At 43.0% G+C, this 6,241-nt stretch overlaps 1 protein-coding gene across 1 annotated transcript in view; it reads left to right on the forward strand.

Moving 5' to 3' along the window:
- OTC (ornithine carbamoyltransferase) overlaps nt 1-6,241 on the forward strand; it is a 31,208-nt gene that overhangs the window by 6,546 nt on the left and 18,421 nt on the right. The window lies entirely within an intron of this gene.

Raw genomic sequence — 6,241 nt, forward strand, 5'->3', positions numbered from 1 at the left:
GTCCCTACACCTATAAAGAATGACTATTGAAAAAGAAATAAACAGCATGGTAAAAGTTGGAAGTAATCTCTGACGGTCATCTGGTCCAATCACCTGCTCAAGGAGGGTCTTCTAGAGCCAGTTGTCCAGGACCATGTCCAGAAACCTTTTGAATATCTCCAAGGATGAAGATGCCACAATCTTCTGTGGCAACCTATGCCATTGCTCAATCAGCTTTTCAGTAAATAGAATTGACTGTTTGAGGGATCTTCAGTTTGTGCCCATTGCATTATTGAAAAACACCTGGCTCTGTCTTCTTCGCCTCCTCCCTTCAGGTGTTTATATACATTAGCAAAATTCCCCCTGAACCTTCTGTTCTCTAGGCTGTGCTGTCCCAGCTCTCTCAGCTTTTCTTCTTGTCTTGGTTTGGAAAGACAGGAGTCTGCTAAGGAAGGCAGAAGCCTCCCCTAAAATGGAGAATGTACACCCTCCCCACCCCTCTGAATTGTATAAATTTTAAATTAAGTGGCCTTCAGGCAAAAAAGATGGGAGCAGGAAATCACAGTTCTTTAATAGGGAAGAAAATAAAAGGATAAAATAAAACAATGCAGTACACTAGAACAACACTGACAGAGTCAGAACCCAACCTGACACCCTGTGGGTCAGGGTGTTGGTAGCAGTCCCATTGGACATGTGGCTGCAGCCCTCCTGCAGTGTCAGGTGTGGTTCTGTTGGAGCAGGGATCCTGTAGAAAAGGGTGTAGTGCTCCTCCGAAGATTCAGTGGAAGAAGAGTCAGCTTCTGCTCCTCTGGGGTATCCAGTGGAGAAGCCATGCAGTTATTCCAGGACCTCCGGACTATATCCAGGTAGGAATGCTTGGCTCCTCCCTGTGGGCAGAGCATCTCACAGTGGGATGTTATAGTTCTTATCAGCCATGCAGTGACATTCAATAGTCTGTTATCAGCAGATGTCCCCTCCCGAGGGAGGTGTGAACGTGGTCACTCAAAGAGAGAGATAAGGCAAACTGCCCACTTGACAAAAGACAACTGCCATACAGATGGTGATAGAATACATCTTGCCTTGCAATCTGGAACACTTCTCACATGAAATATGCTTCAGTCCCTCAGCCATCTTTGTGACTCTTTGTTAGCATGGACATCCCTACTGTATCCCATATGACAACGTTTCTCATACTGAGGACCCCAAATCCAGACTCTCGAGGTCACCAGTGCTGTATAAAGAGGAAAGATCACTTCCCTCCACCTCCTGGCAGTATTTATCTGGTGCAGTCCAGGACACCATTCACCACCCTTGCTGGAAAGGTACACTGCTGGATCATGTACAATTTTCTGTCCACCAGGACTCCCAAGTCCTATTCTGCCAGGCTGCTCCCTAGATGGGAGGTCCCCATCATGTCCTGGTGCAGGGGCTGTTCTTCCTCAGGTGCAGGACTTTGCATCTCTCCTTGCTGAACTTCATGGGGCTCCTGTCAGACCATTTTCCAGCCTGTCAAGATCCCTCTGGACAGCAGCATGACCCTATGAAGTACCAGCCACCCCTCCCAGTTTTGTGTCATCAGCAGAGTTGCTGAAACCACACTGGGTCATAGAGACCCTTAGCACAAGTGTTAAACAGGACTGGACACAAATGGACCCTGAGGGTACTGCTGGTCACTGGCCCCCAACTGGAGTTTTTGCTGGTGGCCACCACTCTCAGGCCTGGCCATCTGGACAGTTCTGAGCCCATCCCATGCTCTGCTTATCCATCCAGGCATCCTCAGTTTGGCTAGGAGGATCTCATGGGAGCCACTGTCAATGGACACCATGAAGTCCAGGCAGACAAAACCCACTGCCCTCCCGTCATCTACCAGGCCAGTCATAGAATCACAGAGATTGATCAGGCTGCTCAAACATGACTTCCTCTTGGTGAAACCATGCTGACTATTCCTGACAATTTTCTTGTCCTTAATCTGCCTAGAAGTGGTTTCCAGGATTAGGTGCTTCATCACTTTCCCACAGATTGAGGTGAGGCAGCTTAGCCTGTATTCTCTGGGTTCTCCTTGCCCTTTAACTTAGGTGTGACCTTTTTGCATTTCTCACAGTTGTCCAGATCAATTGAAGATTATCAAAACAGTAAATTATGATGCATTGTAATAGATCAGTTGATATTTAAAGTATTCCAACATCCTGTTTCTCTGAACTGTTTTATTCTAATGACATTGCAACTGTACTGAATAATATACTTCTCTTTGGGGTGCAATCCATTGCCTCTTTAATCTTGTCCTAATGTGTATTTCTGAAACCCATACAATTTTACTATTTCTAAGAGAAGTAGTGATGTTGTAAGTTTAATGCAGAACTAGAAGTAACTTCCATAGAGTAGTGGCAAAGGAAATCCAGTTCTGTAAGCCTAGGAGATTTATTTCTATCACTGGCTATTTTATTGGAAAATGTGACATATCTGCTATTACACTGGAAAATGTCAGCTCTTCACAGCCAGAATCCCATACCCATTCTGCATAAAATTTTGTGTACTTTTTTGAAAACAGAACTATTCACATGGTCATATATTACTTGTAAAATAAACATCCTCAGGCATGGCACAAGTTGAGTGCCCTGTTTTTGTTATAGCTTTGGTGTAAAATAATCTGATTGTCACTGTTGCTCTTAAAATATACAGCTGCAGTTATGTTTCAGTGAATAAGTCATAAATAAATCCAACCATTTCACAGACACTGAATGCAGACTATATTTCACAGGGCAGGTAGGAAAGCTCAGCCTAACTTCTCTCGTTGTGCACTAGAATATACAAGATCTTAACAGCCTTAGGGGGGTTCAGTGCCACTGGCTTTAGTGGAATTACTCCCAACTCACTCCTCCTACACAGTAGGGTGAGAGGAACATGATGGCCATGCCTGAAGACTGCTACACAGAGTCACAGAAATAATTGCATCATAGCATATGAACTAAAGTGAGGATGATATTACATGGTACAGGGCCTGTTTTCTGTTGGAGTGTCTAAGTATTATTTAACTTGGCCTCATTACAGAGGGCCCAAATGCACCCTTAGTTTGCTCTTCACTTAAAAGAGCAGCTTAAAAATAACTTTAAAAAACTGCTTATCAGTTTTTAGCTTCTGCTTTAAGAATGTTCTGCAATTGCTGCCTAGGAGAGTTCTTTGTTATCAGTCTAAATGGAAAAATACTTTCTATTTTGTAAGTCCAGGCAGGCAATGAGGAAATTAATAAATGCAAATCCATATGTCTAGAAATTCAGAAAAAAATTCTTCCTTTGAGTCTGGGAAGATGACTGTGTGTCTCCTGGTGCCAGCCCCAGAACTGTGTAGCCAACCTGGGTACTACAGGATTCATTTTGTCCCTCTTGCCCCATGCAGCAGGGACAGCCTGGGATGAAGATTTAACTCATGTCCTGTCTGAAAGAATCTGCATAAGTGGGGTCAATAATGTGCCACAGCCTGAGGCTTGAAACTGTGTATTTTGAAAACTAACAGTAGTGAGAATTGTGGACAGGAGGTAATAATCTAATCTGGATTTGCAGTATGAACATGTAGTAGTTTACTGAAGATACCACAATTCATATAAATATTTAGCATGTGGCCTTGGATAAGACCAGGTTGTGACAACAAAGGATTAGATCTCCCAGTTTAACACAGCACTCCAATGTTTATTTGCTGAATTGGTGCCTGCATACCTTCAAAAGCCACCATTTTTTTTTCATTTTCTACTGGCAGTCTGGATGAAAGAATCTGAAAAAGATTCTGTCTCTGTAACTATATACAAAGCTAGAGCACAAAGCTCTTGTATTTCCAGATGGAAAGTTTTGTATGGAAATATGTTCCCAGGCCCTGCACAGATGGCCAGTTCATGAGCAGAAAGCCCAACACATCAGGGCTCTGCCATGTACACAGACTCCAGGTGGCAGCTCTGACTGGGCTGTCTGATGTCTGGCAATTCTGAATGAATGTTCAGATTCCAGTTTTTTTACCTGGGCATCATTTCTAGAAAACAGAACATGTCCATTGGAGCATGCCTGGACTGCAAATCATCTACCAAAGTGTACGCATTTAGAATCCTAAAATGCAGAGCTGCTGTATTGTGTGGAAATTGCACGAATAAATAACTGACATAATTATAAATTACTCCAAAAAAATCCACAAGAATTTGGGAAGGAAAAGTTACTACCAATGACAGTTCATCCTTGAGGTCCTCACTTAAAATTTTGCACTGAGTAAACAGGCTGTAATGTGTAGTTTGTATACACTGTCCTTTAAATACAGTGTTTGTGTCTGAGCTGCAGAGGGGAGGTGAAAAAAGTAATAGTAGAATAAATGGTGCTTCATTCTTAAAAGTTTGCTCTGTGTGACTTGCAATATTGTTGAGATTTGGAGCAATCCTTAATGAAAACAACAAGCAATTTAAGAGGGCCCGTTCCATAAAATGAGTGTACACTGGCTAGGGGAGCAGAAATTTGCCCTTTATGTGGGACCTGGAGCATCATTACTTCTAATCTGACATTTAAGGAAATTGAGGCAGTCCAAACACAATGATTTTCTGGTATTGTTTTTATCTATTGTATTTTAAACTCCAGAGGCTGGCTGAACTGATGCAAAGCAGAAGACCTCCCCTCATCCCTGCTGCTGGCAGGAGATGCAAGTTAGTAAGAGTTGCTCCGTGTAAGGAGCCCAGTTGTGGGGCCCAGACCTGCTGCTGTACCTGCTGGTTTTATCTGTGAAAGGTTTCAATGTTCAGTCCTGGATTAATCCTCTTTTAAAGAGTAGCTGTGGGACGAAGTTTTTAATCCATGGCAGCCCTGTACAACCACCGTGCTGAAGCTGCAATGCGGGATCTGTCAGCAGTGCCATCTAATGGCCACAGCCAGCTTGAGCAGCTTTTGACCTTTTCTTCTATTTTTTTCTTCCTTTTCCACTCTTTCTCTCTCTCTTTTTAATTTTTTTTTTTCTAACAGCACGAAATTCATCAGCATCTCCATGACATCACATTTTGGTAAAGTGGGGGTCTCTACTGTGCTGTGCGCAGCCTTTCTCTTCCTGGCAATATAAATATAAAGATGGGCTGCTTTCTAGATTTTTGTCACAATAAAAGACCCATGCCCCCACAGTGTTGTCTCAACAAGGCTGGTTTGTCCATGCAAAGATTCTCTGGAAATTTCCTCCATCAGAAATGCTAGTGGCAGGGCAGGATCTGCCTGCAGAAAATTTCTGCAATGGAAGGGAGTTGTTCTTATCACACAGAAAATGCCTTACAGGGCTACATACAGCCCAGTTCAAATCCTACATTTTGTACATCCCCAGCTGTGGGATCCTGTTCCCCATGCTAGGATTATGCTAAACCATCTGTGGCAATTCATAAAACAGCCCCATCAGGGCCCATCCTCACAATGTGTGGGAGGGATGTAAATTGTCCCATGAGGGACTTTACACTCAGATTCAGTGGAAAAAGGCTTCAGACCTAAACCAGGCAAAGACAAAGAGACTCAGATGTTGATGAAAGGAAGATATTTCCTCCCCTGTGTCGGATGGTTGCTTGTGATAACTTTCTACTGGTGGTGCCATTAAAGTAAAGCAGCAGAGAGCCTGAGAGTTGCCTTTAACATGTAATTTGTCTTCATCCAAAACACTGTTCAGACACCTCTGAAGTTCCCCAAAGTGTTTTCTGTTCTTAAATGATGCTCAAATCTTTCCATGGTTTCCCGCTCAGGAGTGGATTTTACTCTTCATATCTAATCTATCCAGTTCTTTGGACCTCTGTGCAAATTCCTCATTATTAAGGTAGAGAGATGCTGGCAGGGCCTGAGACCTTTCCTCTTCTCTCTCACACATTATTATTTTTAGGGCACTTGGTTATTTGAGACCAAATTGAGGTTTGTTACAGTGTGTGAGGAGGGTTTTCTGTCTGAGTGACTTTACATGAAAGGCAATGTTGATCCTTGCAAGGATGTGGAAGCGCACCAGGTGACTCGGATGGTCCTTCTAGGATGCAAAGCCCCATGAAGCAGAAATGCAGCATGATGAATGGATTACCTGCCTCTGAACAGGGAGCAACAGTGGAGCTTGTGGCAATATGTAGCCCTGGAGCTTGAATCACTGTTCTTGTGATTACAGATAGGAACTCATGGCTAAGGATTTCAGTAACAAATACATTTGAGTGGGTTTATTCCAAAGCACATTTATTTGACATTTTGTGTGTAAAATGCTAAAAATTTTAACATTTTGATGTCCTGCT

The sequence above is a fragment of the Geospiza fortis genome, unplaced genomic scaffold (genome assembly GCF_000277835.1).
Source record: "Geospiza fortis unplaced genomic scaffold, GeoFor_1.0 scaffold20, whole genome shotgun sequence".
NCBI classification, from domain to species: Eukaryota; Metazoa; Chordata; class Aves; order Passeriformes; family Thraupidae; genus Geospiza; species Geospiza fortis.